At 45.9% G+C, this 14,226-nt stretch overlaps 1 protein-coding gene across 1 annotated transcript in view; it reads left to right on the forward strand.

Moving 5' to 3' along the window:
- LOC137629808 (ketosamine-3-kinase-like) overlaps positions 1-1,089 on the forward strand; it is a 42,226-nt gene extending 41,137 nt beyond the window's left edge. Inside the window, exon 6 of the mRNA XM_068361458.1 lies at positions 663-1,089. The gene's annotated coding sequence lies outside the window, so the exon portion shown is untranslated. The remainder of the gene's footprint in view (positions 1-662) is intronic.
- Positions 1,090-14,226: the final 13,137 nt, after the last annotated feature.

Genomic DNA, 14,226 nt, shown 5'->3' on the forward strand with positions numbered 1-14,226 from the left:
GCATAGCAAGGTTTTAGCAAGGTACAGGGACTCCTTATTGTTGAGTATTGACATACTAAGATAAGGAGCCCCTGGGTAAAGCCAAAATCCAGATTGGCAGGGACGTCCACCCTTCCTAATGGGTGAGTCGCCCCTAATAAATAGCGTGGTTTGCATTCCAGTTATGGAACAAATAACAAATTTGTAGGTAATTTGTATTTTTAGTAACGATACAAACCTTGGCTATTTATAAAAACTTGCCCGCCAGCCCTATCCCCCTTGAAGTCCTACCTCCAAGTAAAGTGAGCTATATCACAGGTGTGTGAGTGGGAGCGGTAGCAAGCTACCTCCCCCTACCCCTCGCTAACTAGCGGTGTGGGTAGTTAACCCTTGCTAAACTTTAATGACTCGTCATTTCAGCTATACCGAAAGTAATATCCCTAATAAAAAGCTAAGGCTTGTATTGTTATGAAAAATACAAATTACCTACGAATTTTTCATATTTGGAACATTTCACCTTCTGTAACTTCATTCAGGGACGTTACATTTTCATTATTTACGATAGAAGGTCAACATGAGTGTAGATCTATGTTGATTAATGCATTGTATTAAAGGTTGATTAACCCATATTCTGTCATATTCAGATATTTACTTTCTATTTAAATACTGTATTTTCTTTGCAGGTTTAATAAAACAGCAGCTGACATAAAATACACAGGAGGTCACGAAGCTATGAAAAGCTTAGATGCAAGTAGGAAATCACTCTAACTTATAAAAGCTACAATTTTTGAGTCTCTAATTTGACCTTAGACGAACATACAGTGGAAACTCCACTGTCAAAATGGTGGAAAGAGAAGAGCTTGCAGGACGGGAAAAAAGTTCAAATCAAGACGAAAAATGATGAATGAAATTAATAATTTAAACAGCTCTAGATTAGATTGGGATTTTCTAATCATGACTTAAGTTATGAAGAAAATTATTTGAACATTGAATACAGGCTGGAAATAATTGTACGGGAAAATTAGGCTTACAACAAGAAAAGAAAATCCTAACTGAAACTGATTGGTAGATACTACCTGCTTGATTAGTTCTATGAAGGTCGTTTCTGTAGGGCAGATGAGTGCCGACGATAAGGCCAGAGGAAGGTCGACTTTGTAGCCAGATAAGGACCAGTTACAGGATCAGAGAAGGCTGATTACAGGACCAGATGAGATCCGGTTGTAGGATCAGAGAGGGCCGATTGCATGACCAGATAAGGGAAGACTGTTTGCAGGGCTAGATGAGGATCAGTAATAAGACCTGATAAGGGCAGGTTGTATGACTGTATAAGGGCCAATTTGTATGACCCTATAAGGGAATATTGTAGGGCCAGATAATGGCTGATTGCAGTACCAGGTCAACGCCAATCTTTGGCCAGACAAGGGCCAATCTTTGGCCAGATGAGGGCTTGTAGTAAAACCTTATGAGGGTAGACTTTAATGCCAGATAAGGGCTGGTTGCATTACCAGATGAGGATCTGTCTAAGGCTAGATGATTTTTTTTTAGATATGCTTGATGAGAGCAGAATATATGGCCAGATAAGAACCAATTGCAGGACCAGATAAGGGCCAAAAGTAAGGCCTCTTATGGACAGACTGTGAGCCAGATAATGGCTGATTGCAGGGCCAGGTGAGGGCTAACCTTTGGCCAAATGAGGGTCAATCTTTGGCCAGATGATGGCTTGTAGTAAGACCTGATGAGGGTTGAATTTAGTGCCTGATAAGGGCCAATTGCAGAGCCAGATAAGAGTCTATCGAAGGCCTGATGAGTTTTTTATAGTAATGCGTAAGGGAAGTAAATTACAGAACTAGTTATAGTTATGCGTGAGGGAAGTAAATTACAGAACTAGATAAAGGTATATCTGATATCAGTTGAGCTTTTTTTAGTTATGCCTGATGAGAGCAGATTGTATGGCCAGATAAGAATCAATTGCAGGCCCAGATAAGGGGCGATATTAAGTCCTCATAAGAGCAGACTACAGGGCCAGATAATGGCCAATTGCAGGGGCAGATGTGGACCAGTCTTTGGGTAGATGAGGGCTTGTAGTAAGACCTGATGAGGGTAAAGTGTAGGGGCAGATGATGGTCTCATATGGGTAGACTGAAGGGCCAGATAAAGACCAATAGTAAGGCCTGATGATGGTGGACTGAAGAGCCGATTTTAATTCTAGGTGAGAGTAGAATGTAAAGCCAGATAAGGAACTATTGTTGTGGCGAGATGATGGGCAGTAATAAAGGCTAATGAAGGCAGACTGTTAGGTCAGTGAATGACTAACTGCAAGGCCAGGTGAGGAACAATTAAGAGATCTTTGACTGCAGACTTGAAACATAAGTTTGCCCAATAGAACAAAAGGAAAACAACTTCAACTCCTACAACAAAAATTACAAAATTGTAATTTTAAAGCTGTGCCTTATGTAGGTTATCAACTTGTGTAAAAGTAGAATAGAAGATGAAGGAATCAATAAGCAGATATTAGGTAGAGAAATTCCTGATGGGGAACTACTTCCCAAACGTGATTGGTGTACCCTCAACAGAGCTAGAGCTCGAGTTGCCATAACAGGTGACAATTTATTTTGATGTTGTTAACCCTTTTACCCCCAAAGGACGTACAGTACTGGTACGTTTCACAATACTCATCCCTTTACCCCCATGGACGTACCGGTACGTCCTTGCAAAAAACTGCTATTTAAATTTTTTTTTGCATATTTTTGATAATTTTTTTGGGAAACTTCAAGCATTTTGCAAGAGAATGAGACCAACCTGACCTCTCTATGACAAAAATTAAGGCTGTTAAAGCAATTTAAAAAAATATAATGCAAAATGTGCTTGAAAAAAATAACCCCTGGGGGTTAAGGGTTGGAAAGTTCCAAATAGCCTGGGGGTAAAAAGGTTAATGTTCTTAAAATATTTTATTTTTCCTTATTTCCTTTCCTCACTGTGCTATTTTCCCTGTTGGGGCCCCTGGGCTTGTAGCGTCCTGCTTTTCCAACTGGGGTTGTAGCTTAGCAGGTAATAATAATAATACTGATAATAAAATGGGGCCTTAAAACTGATCACTCCTGTGAATGTGGAGAAAAATCAAGACCAATCATATTCTCAAATCATGCCCACTATCTCACCTGTTCGGAGTGGCCAGAATTGGTGACAATCTGGTTAAATGTGACCTTAAAACTGACCAGGCCTGAGAAATACCCAGATCATCAATCAAATTCTTTTATCATGCCCACTATCTCATATTTTGGACATCTCTGACTTGATGTCAATGAAAGAACACTTCAATGGTTGACTGTTTGTCTCGATAAGCTGTAATGATGTGGAAAACAGGTCAATTGTGGATCGCCCAATGATGATGAACTGAGACGTAGATCCAATCATTCACGTAAGAAGTGACAGGTGTGAACTGAAATGCAATGAAATAAGATTGAAGGTTTGTAGAAGATATTATCAAAGCCAGAGAATTGAGAAAAGATAAGATGATATACAAACACTGATACTGTAAAGGGAAGTATGTTATAAGTGAATGTGCAAAGACCAGGAATAACATTTGGTGCCAAAATTGTGTGGGGATAATCACAGGAGGTGAAATCAATTAACTAGCTTGAGAATCCCCAAGATATTACAACTGGTTAATTGTATTTATGAATGCCATGGTGTTCCCATTGATCACTAAGGAATTGATAGGTAATAAACAACTGCAAAACAAAGGGAACACTCGAATTTCAAGAAATTTTGATTCTTTGCAGAGCTGACAATACCGCAATACGAATAAACAGAACAGGAAATACGGGAAAACATTGGAAGGGCATAGATACTTGTTTAGTATAGAAAAATAATCGGAAAACTAAAAAGTTTAAAGTCTTAATAAAGTATTAAGAAGAATGTTCCACCACCCAGAAATCCCTTCAGATACAGGATTCTGTCCAAAACTGAATAACACTGAGCTTAAGCTGATCATGTTACCATGACTTGTTAAAGCAAGAAAACAGTTGTACCAACCGTGTGTCACACGATAGTACATACTGTAGTTCATTTTGTGCTTGTATCTTCGCTCTCCCTTCGCACTAAAAAGGTGACCGTACACAGTAATCAAGGGAATCCTGAGATGAAATAATGAGAAATTCCAGAGGACGGGATATGATGATGATATTTTTTTAAAGCTACAATTCTACTGTAGTTGGAAAAGTAGGATGCCATAAGACCAAGCCCTATTACTGGAAAAACAGCCCTGTGACGAAAGGAAATAAGGAAACAGATAATAGTGTGCCCGAGTGTATCCTCAAGCAAGAGAACTCTAACCCAAGATAGTGAAAGACCCTGGTATGGAAGTTGCGGCACTACCCAAGAATAGAGAATAATGGTTTGATTTTGAAATGTCCTCCTCTAGAGCTGCTTATCATAGCTTAAGATAGATGGAATGAGGAAGGTCAGCTGACAGTAAAGAAAGCAAACAAAGAGCTGGCTGTAAGACAAGCTACGAAACTGAAAAGAAAGTTTACAAGTTAAAAACATGTTGCTGACCCTGGGAACAACGGAACTATACCGTACAATAGAAAAATTATAAAAGTGGCAGTAATTGCAAGCCTAAAAGCTTTGCACTTATCAGTGAGGAGTGCCCTCAAAAGTGTTCTCTGGAGTGATCAGCGAGGAACCAAAGACAAATGAAGAAATAATAAATCACAATCAAATAAATAACGCTAGACAAGAGTAAAAGACACCCGAGAAATAACTTCAGGTTTATCTGTCATAGAAAAGGCAAGAATAATTTTGCAAGAGGAAGACTGCTCAGCTCACAAGATAAGGGGAAATATCTCTTCAAGTCCAAGATTATTGACTAAGTTAGCCATAAGAGAGAACGGAAGATCAGAAGAAAGGAAGAGAAAAGGGAAGGCAATAGAAAGAAAAGCCAATCAATCAGCTGGATGCCCATGGAAAACATCACGTGTATAGAGAACCACGAAATGCAGATGTTGTGAGTAGTACCACCAAGAATCTAGAAAAAAATACTGTACAGGCTCATAGACCATCAAAATCTGCTTCTTCCTAGGTGAGTTTGAAGTCTTATGATTCTGTAACTAAATAGGCTCTACCATCCTTATTTCATATCTCTTGAATATTGTTGCAAAAGAAAATAAACAGGGTTTTAAATTAATATTTACAGACATTACAGATTTTCAAGTATGGAGAGATTCTGAAATAATTTAGTGGTGTAGAATCCGATTTCCATTACAAAACTGAAGTAATTATTATAAGAATATAAAGGGAATCTATTTCTGGATACAAATATTACAAATAAAACAAAATAAATTATAAAGGGAATCTATTTCTGGATACAAATATAACAAAATAAATATATGCACGTCTATTGTTGCTAGCTTTTGCATGAAGGGTAAGAAGGTTTTGGGTGTTAAGAATCATGACTGCATTCTGTATTTTGTTAAGTCTAAGGTTCTCCCTTTTAAGGGAGAGTATGGGCTTTCCCCTCATGCACTCTGTCGCTAAATGATCTCCCTTTACCCTGTACCTTGTTATATGGCTTAAATTCAATCATTTGATATTGTTGATGATAGTACAAATATCCAGGAGTAATTAATTGGTCTGAAATGCATTTTTTATTATTTTTGTTGATCCAGAAGTGAGATAGTTGGTCTTGAATGTGATGAAAATTTCTTCATTAAATGTCTCATGAAAGAACCTTTAGAATTTTCATCCAAATTGTCATTGCTTGACATAGTTCAAGTAAGTATCTGGTAGTCGTACCTTAAAGAATTACTTTCAACTCCAGAGAACCTTGAAGTAAAAGCAAATTGTACTTTCTATATTATCCTAATACCTTTTGCCAATAGGGGTAAAGACCTTTATTCAATAACATTGAAATTAATCTGTATGCCAAAGGTCTTCTTTGATAAGGATTAATTTGGTTACACAACTCACTTGGCACATTAATTTTTATTGCCTGATATATCTTTCATAGAGTTGCAAGGAGTTTAAGTTGAACAATCTCAGCATTTCAGTTTTCACAATTAATGTTTTTGATAGTTGCACAACAACTTGATAAATTCACAAGAAAATATTGTACGTGAATTCAATAACATATCAGCCTCCAGTGATTTACAACCAGTGATCTAATGACAGTTCTTTTTCAGACGGATCGGCTTTTGACATTACCAGCCAATCTGAGGAAGTAAAAGTGCATTATTATGCTCACTCATCATACGGCAAAGTTAGTGAATGCCTCAGATGGAGTATTGCACGTTAGGATTTACAACTAAAGGTAAGATTTTGATGAAACTTAAGCTGTTTGTTGTACATAACTTGGGCAAATAAGAGATTGTTTTTGATTGATAGTAAAACACAGTATGGTGCCTCACTGAATTTGTTTCTTTTCTACGAACAATATCTTAAGAATTTAGTTGTTCCGTAACCGAAATACAAACCACGCTATTTAAATAGGGTATTACTTTCGGCGTAGCTGAATGATGAGCCATTAGATTTTTAACGAGGGTTAACTACCCTCTCGCTGATTAGCGAGGGTAGGGGAGGGGTAGCTAGCTACCCCTCCCACCTCACACACCGGTGAACTGATTCACTTCGCTTTTGGTTCGGGTGATGGTCAGACGTGTCTGCTCTCACCCTCGCATATTGACAGCCTTAATCTTTTTTGCTTTTTCTTTCAGTTGTGTGTTTGGAAGTTGGCCTCTCTCTCTTTATCATGCGGAAATGCCCTGGTTTACCCGACTGCCCTTGTGGGATTTATATTTCAGCGGTGGAGACGGACCCTCACACCTTGTGTCCGTTCTGCAGAGGTCAACGGTGTGATAAAGAGTGTGCAGTGAGTGCAGGGAGTGGTCTACTTCCCAGTGGGAGAGGTTTTCCCGGCGACGGAAGAAGAAGTCTAAGCGGGATCTTTCTCCTTCAAGGGTTTCCTTGAAGAAGGAAAATTCCAAGGACTCTTCTTCCGTTGCCCGAACCTCCTCCGAAGCTCTCGCTCGATCGGTCTCTCGTGAGAGGCCGTCGAGTGGTATCGTAGGCCGTTCTTTTGTTGACCGACCTCGGGGTTCGGGAGAGGGAGTTGCCTCCCATAGCGAGGCAGCTCCTCCTCCTCCTCCGGTGGAGGATTTATCTGTTTCTGTGTATATTGATGATTTATTGCAGCTTTGGGCTTCCTTGGGGCTTAAGGGTTTGCCCTCCAGGGTAGCCCTGTTTGACTTAATCCAGTTGGGCGCAGCTGTCAAACAGTCGCCGGTGATAGCGGAGGTTGACCCTCTGTCTATCGTCGACGTTGTTGTGGCAGAGGCTTCCGACGGGTCGGGTCAAAGCCCTGCCTTGGGTGCTGATGTTGCTTAAGGCTCAGTTCCCCCCTCCGAACATCCTTCGAGGGAGGAGCTGAGTCCAACGGTCTCTCCTGCAGGTGATTCTCCCCCTCGGGGAAGTTCACTGACAGAGACACCTCTTCGGAGGACCGACAATGGTGTTCCTGCTCCCAGAGGACGTATCTGTCGCAACGCTCGCCCTCCTCTTCGCGGTAGAGGTCTTCCTTCTCCCCTCAAGGGAGTTAGGAGGCGCCTCTTCGGCTCCTCGCTCTTGCCGTCCCCCGCAGAGGATCCTCCTCGACGTGAGTCGACCGTCGCAGCCGCATCACTGGACCTCTCTGCAGATTGTTCGCGATCTCCTACGCCTGCCAGACCTGCTGATCCTCCTTCACTGTTCGTGGCAGCTGATGCGCAGTGGGCGCCCTCGCACCCCGTTATCCAACGGGCACCAGTCCCTTCGGGGCAAAAGGGCTTGTCTCACAATGTGAGCAAGTCCCTTAAGTGCCAGTTGTTCCGTACTGAAATACAAACCACGCTATTTACATGGGGTAATTACTTCGGCGTAGCTGATGACGAGCCATAAAAGTTTTAACGTGGGTTTATTACCCTGCCGCTAGTTAGCGGGGGGTAGGGAGGGGTAGCTAGCTAACACCCCCCCCCCACCCCCTCATACACACCGTTGAATGCTTCACTTTACTTTTGGCTCGGATGGCGAGCGGACGTGTCTGCTCCAATCCTCGCTTGACAGCCGTTAATGCTCTGTCTTTTACTTACTTTTTCTTATACTTAATATATTAAACATTCTTGGTGTTTATATATATTTCTGTGTATAGAATACTGTATAGTAAGTTTTTCTTTTCAGTGTTTGTGCGGTGTGTGTAGTGTACGACAACGAGAGAGTCTCGAACGGCTTAGCGCTAGGCCACCACCGTTCCCTTTTTGGTGCGCGGCCTTCCTACTCTAGGCCAATACAATTGCACTTCATGGAGGGCGGTCTCTCTTCTCGAGGTCGTTCACCTGTTACTACTACTACGTACTACTAATTGGAAGTTTTTTTTCCCTCTGCGGGCTGAGTGGCTTTTCCGTTTTATTTGTTTCAATTATTTTTATGAATCTAATTGTGTTTTTTAACTGGTTAGCTTCTGGGAACACTCCCCTTCGGGGGTCTGTGATTCTTTGGGAACTTTCAAAGTCAGTTACATAATTATAGTTGTTATAATTCTGTTTTTGTTAGTTCTCCGCCCTCCCCCTTCTCCCGTGAACATCAGTGGGGGAGGAGGGCGCATACCTAACTTTTGTTCTTATGTCTTTTACTTTCCCTCGGGGTTACTCTTAGGAGTTCCTCCCGGGGGAATTTCTGTTAAATAATTATTTAAATTTACTTTCCCAGTTAACTATGCAGTTTCTTCGTTTGACTGAAGTGTGCCAACGAAGCAGAGCTGTCCTGTTTATGCCTGGGGAGTCTGCTGTCGCTGCCGTCTCTCTAGGACATCGTCATGGGCATTATCCCTTCTCTTAGAAGTTCTCCCGTGACAACTGTCAGCTCTTCAGTTCATCCTAGAACTATAAGGAGGTTCGCCTCCAAGGGTAGTTAGTTAACTTCCCTTCTTACCTTTTTCCTGGTCCTAGGCAGTAATGCTCTCGGGGCTGAGCGACCGCCTTTGTAACCATGCTCAAGGGGCTGGGCGGTTGCAAGGTCGGACCATGGAACTTCAAGCGACCATGCTCTTGGGGCTGAGCGGTCGCTTCTGTAGCTATGTTCAAGGGGCTGAACAGCTGCGGGCTCAGTCTTGTGACCTCTCTCGTTCGCGAGGACGGCCACTCATAAGGCCTCCTCTTCGGAATATGGCTCCTTACAGGTCAGCTTGCTGACCCCACGGCCCTTCGGGGCGCCATTACCAGTGTCTGGGGTTTCCTGGTCCTTAGGCAGTTTTGCTCTTAGTGCTGAGCGACCTCTCTTGTAACCATGCTCAAGGGGCTGAGCAGTTGCAAGGCCGGCCCATGGAACTTGATTTGACTATGCTCTTGGGGCTGAGCAGTCGCTTCTGTAGCTATGCTCAAGGGGCTGAGCAGCTACAAGTCAGTTTTGTGACCTCTCTCGTTCACGAGGGAGGCCACTCATAAGGGCTCCTCTTCGGAGGATTGCTCCTTATAAGTCTCTTCTACGAAGTGTCACCTCTCTCGTTCGCGAGAGAGGACACTCTTAGAGACTCCTCTTCGGAGAATTGTTCCTGATAAGGTCAGCTTGCTGATCCAACGGCCCTTAGGGACACCATCACCAGTCTCTTCTACGAAGTGTTTACCTCTCTCGTTCGCGAGAGAGGCCACTCATAGAGACTCCTCTTCGGAGGATTGTTCCTGATTAGATCAGCTTGCTGTTCAGCCGCTAACACTTCAGTGTTTAGTGACAGGGAAACTTCGGTTTCTCGTTACGCTGACCCTTCGGGGTCTCGTAACTTTAGTTACACAGAACCCTTGGGCTCTCGTAACTCTAGTCACTCCTACACTTCGATGTTTAGTGATAGGGAAACTTCGTTTTTCTCGTTGCACTGACCCTTCGGGGTCTCGCAACTCAGGCTACGTTAGGCCTTTTGGTCTCTCGTTCCCTTAGCCAAGACCTGCTGTCCTGCTGTCTTTGTTCCTGGCTGCTGACGCGCCTTGGGCGCTCACGACTAAAACCTGCCATTGCACTTATGGGACTTGAGCGCAAACTGCGCCTCTAATCCTTCAGCTCCAGATTTTTACCTGCGCCCCCTCATACTGCTGCTGTTCAAGACTTGGCGCCTCAGCGCTCACCTGCCCGCGTGCGCGCTCCTGTTCCTGTTACGCGCCAGGGTTCCCCTGCGCCCCCACACTGCGCTCCAGCTCCCACTAGCAGTTCCTGATTAGCGCGCCAGCGCTCTCCTGCGTAGTACTTCCAGTGTTGATTGTCGGCTCTGTGCTGAAACAGACCTGCCTTGGTCTTCTTCAGGGGATGCCCTCCCTTTAGGGACACATCCCAGTTCCTGTTCGACCTGTCAGCTGAGCCTTCGACCCAGAGCACAAGCGCACGCATGCATTTACGCACGCGTTGATTATTTTTTGATGCGCACAACGCCGACGATCACACCTGTGCTGACGATCTTCATACGCGCGTAGCGCTGACGATCGTCTGCGCGCGGGCACCAATGGGCACACCCGCGTGGCGCGGGCACCAATGGGCTCCTGCACGCATTCGGCGTGCCCACACACCCGCCCTCCCACCCGCCCGCGTGCCCGCGTACGCTCCTACATTCTTCTCCACGCGCGGGCATCAGTGGTTTCCCGCGCCCATTTGGTGCCCCTGCGCATCCGGCATTTCTTTAATTTGCGTGCCCATCGCAGCATCGCCCACCTGTGCTCCTGCACCCTGTTGCGCGCCCATCGCGCGCAGTTCCTGATATAGCGCATACGCGCTCACCAACGCCCCAGCGCGCTCCTACAATTCAGCGCGCAGTCCAGGATGTGCCTAAGTTAGCGTACGGGTGCTTACAGGTACCTCTGGACTCTGCACCCAATTTGCGAAATCCTGTACGCACGCTTCCAGTTGCCATTTGCCGGTTGCGTGCGATGTTCCGGTTGCGCGCGATGTTCCAGTTGCGCGCGATATTCCAGTTGCGCGCCCATCGCAACAGCGCATACCTGTGCGCCCGAATCCGATTGCGCCGCACATTGTTGGAGTTTTTCCCGGAAAGATCGCAGGCGCTCACCAGTGGTTCAGCCTGCCGGGTCTCCAAGTCTCTTCTACGAAGGGCACCTCTCCCATTCGTGGGAGAGGTCTCTCATAGTGACCACTTCCCTAAGTATCAAGTCTCCTGCGCTCCCAGCGCACCCACGAGCTCCTCAGGGTAAGATGCCTGGGCAGACTGCGTAGCGCTCACCTGCTCGCCATCGCGCTAACTCGCTCTACTGCACTCTCACGCCCAACAGTCTTGCATGAGGTTGCTGCGCACATGCGATCATTTGATTGCGCCCATCCAACCTTCAGCCACCTCCTACGTGCACCCGCGCTCACGCTCCTGCGCCATCTGCGCGCGCTCACGCTCCTGCGCCATCTGCGCGCGCTCACGCCATCAATCTCGCACGCCTGCGTCCTTACCCGCTCGCGCGCTCGTGAGCACAAATTCCTGCTGCGCACAATCCCTTCCAGGAATCATCGCACTACCTCCAGCTCGATCTGCGCCCCGATCGCAAGCGCGATCATGCACGAATCTTACGGGGCTGCAGGTGGACAGGCCATCGTCCCATTCCCCTCCCAGCAGGCGCAGAACAGCGCGCTCGCCGGAGAAGGGGAGGTTTCCGGACAGGTCTAAGGCCCCCCCTTTTGTCTCAGCTTCGTTCAGGCGAACCCTCCTTTGTCAAATTCCTCCAAGGGATCGAACGATCCCCTTCCCTCCAGAAGGAGTGTCTGACAGCTCGACTGTCAGCCAGCTACCCTAGTTTGGGACCATAGTCAGAGCCCTTATGCAGGCTATGAAACCTGTGCTCTCTGACCTCTGTCACATATCAGGGGCAGCTCCCTCCCCTCCTGAAGAGAAAGAGGGGAGTCCCCTCCAGGGTGTCTTCTCCAAAGGCTAAACAGTCTCCTCGCAAATCCTTGCTCAAGGTACCACAGGGCCTTAGGCCTGTGGTCAGAATCGGAAAAGTGCCTCCATATAAATCTGCTAGTGATGAAGGCTGCTCTCCCTGGCCCTTCTTTAGTGCCAACAAAGATCTAGCGGATCACGCTGAGGGGTTATGAGCAACAACACCTCAGTAGTGGCTTACATCAACAAGCAAGGAGGTACCTTTTCAAAGCGGCTATCCCATCTCTCAATAGGGATACTGAGATAGCCCGAACCCCACTCGATCCCTCCATCGACTCGCTTCATTCCAGACAAAGGGAATGTGCTCACCGACAGTCGGAGCAGAGTATCTCAGATAATGAGTATCGAGTGGCCCTTGGATCATCCAGTAGCCAATAAAGTTCTGACTTTGTGGGGTTATCCGACTGTGGATCGGTTCGCTACAGCGCTGAATTTCAAGCTCCCGTCGTGTTGCCCCCAGGCCCAGATCCCAAAGCACTCTGACAAGATGCCTTCCAACAACGGTGGGACAGCACCAACATGTGCGCTTTTTCCCCGTTCTGTCTGGTGAGGAGAGTGGTCAACAAGACCAGAATATCGGTCAATCACTCTCGGCGTCACAAGCAAACAACCACATGCCAACAGCTCCCTCAAAGCTGTAGCTTCGCTTCGACTTACCGCCTGGAAGACTATCCAGCATCTCCTCACCAAGAGAGGATTGTCGCAACAAGTTGCGAACGGGATGTCTGGAGACCTGCGCAGGTCATCCACAGGGGCCTACCAGGCAAAGTGGCGAGTGTTTTTGTGGTTGGAATCGTGAAGGAGTATCTCTTCAACCGATACCACTATTCCAGCAAGAGCGAAGTTCTTCGTTTATTTGCGGGAAGAATGTGCCTTTCAGTCTCGGCAATGAAAGGCTAGCCTTCAGGCTCTAAGGAGCGGACATTCCTTCATCGCTGGAACTTTCCCTACTCATATGAAGATACGATCTTACCTGCCCTCAGTCAGAAGGGAGACCTCCTCCAGAGCACTTGGTTCGAATTCTCAGGCCTCTTAGAGAGGCCTCCCTACGAACCATGTCGCCAGGCTTCAAATCGACACCTAGCTCGATAGGCGGTGTTCCTGCTAGCTTTGGTCTCGGCCAAGCGAGTCAGTGAACTTCATGGTCTCTCGTATGACATCGCCCATGTAAGGGGATGAGGGGAGGTAACGTTCGTAATCGTCTCTGAGTTTGTGGCTAAGACACAGAATCCGAAAGTGCCGGATCCTGGATTCGACTCTTTCCGGATTTCGAGTCTTCGTTCTGTAACAGATAACCCAGACCATCTCCTACTGTGTCCAGTAAGGAGTCTGAGGTTACATCTCAAAGAACGGCTGCTTTCGTCCCCAAGTGTAAGTTGTTCCGTAACTGAAATACAAACCACTCTATTTACATGGGGTGATTACTTCGGCGCAGCCAATAACGAGCCATAAAGTTTTAACGAGGGTTTCCTACCCCACCGCTAGTTAGCGGGAGGGGGGGGGGTAGGGAGGGGTAGCTAGCTACCCCTCCCCCTCACACACACCGGAGAATACTCCACTTTACTTTTGGCTCGGATAGCGATCGGAAGTCTCCGCTCCTATCCCCACTTGACGGCCATTATTGTTTTGTCTTTTAACTTACCTTTTCTTATACTTAATATATTTAAGCATTATTGATGTTTATGTATATTTTGGTGTATAGGAAATAGTAAGTTTCCTTTGCTTTCGGTGTTGTGCGGTGTGTGTTGTGTACGTTCTACGAGAGTATCGCCGGCTTTGCAGGCCACTACGATCTTTTCTTGATCACGGCCTTTCACTCCTAGGCCACCATGGTTGCCTTCGTGGAGACCGGCCCTTCTCTTGAGGTCGTTCACCTCTTACTCCGTACTACGCCTATGATAGCCTCTCAGGACCGAGTCGCTATTTTGTTTTATTTGTGTCAATTATTTTTATGAATATAATTGTGTTTTAACTTTTCTGCTCAGGGCTCATGTCCCTTCGGGGGTCAGTGATCCTTGGTACATTCAAAGTCAGTTGCATAATTATAATGTTATAATTCTGTTTTGTTAACCTTCGTCCCCCACCCCCTCACCTGGGCATGCCAGGTGTGGGAGGGGGGGCGCATACCTTCTTTCGTTCTTATGTTTTTTCCCTCGGGGTTTCTCTTCGGAGTTTTCCCTGGGGGAATTTCTGTTAAATAATTATTCTGTTTTATTTTCCAGTTTGCGATGCTGTTTCTTCGTGCCTGTTGTGTGCCTTCGAAGCAGAGCTGTCCTGTTTATCCTGTGGAATCG

This window comes from Palaemon carinicauda, chromosome 37, assembly GCF_036898095.1.
Source record: "Palaemon carinicauda isolate YSFRI2023 chromosome 37, ASM3689809v2, whole genome shotgun sequence".
NCBI classification, from domain to species: domain Eukaryota; kingdom Metazoa; phylum Arthropoda; class Malacostraca; order Decapoda; family Palaemonidae; genus Palaemon; species Palaemon carinicauda.